The sequence below is a fragment of the Wasmannia auropunctata genome, unplaced genomic scaffold (genome assembly GCF_000956235.1).
Source record: "Wasmannia auropunctata unplaced genomic scaffold, wasmannia.A_1.0 LD336085.1, whole genome shotgun sequence".
Classification (NCBI taxonomy): domain Eukaryota; kingdom Metazoa; phylum Arthropoda; class Insecta; order Hymenoptera; family Formicidae; genus Wasmannia; species Wasmannia auropunctata.
In genome coordinates, this window is record NW_012026805.1 from 3,372,373 (window position 1) to 3,372,831 (window position 459).

Genomic DNA, 459 nt, shown 5'->3' on the forward strand with positions numbered 1-459 from the left:
AAATATACACAATCGGAAAAATACAAGCGACAGTACGACTCGGAGATCAAAAAATTAAGCACACCATGTATGTAGTACGGGATGATTTTCCGACTAATTACGAAGGGATACTTGGCATAGATTTTTTAATGAAGCACGCAGCCAAATGCGATCTCAAGAACAAAAACGTGCGCATCGGAGACACGGTTCTCAAGTTACATCCCGAAACGGCATTTGCAAAATACGCGCTAGCACCCCGTAGCGAAACAATTATACGGGCTAGAACCGACAAAAATAAAATCGGTGTAGTGCAGGCGGAAGAAATTACGGCCGGAGTATTCATAGGGAGCTGTTTAGTAGAACCGAAGGAGAATGTATGTCCGATTGCCGTAATTAATACGACAACGGAGGCGGTAGAGATAACGACACCGCTTGCGATATTAGATGACGTGCCGGTGAGCGACCCCGCGGCCGTGCATG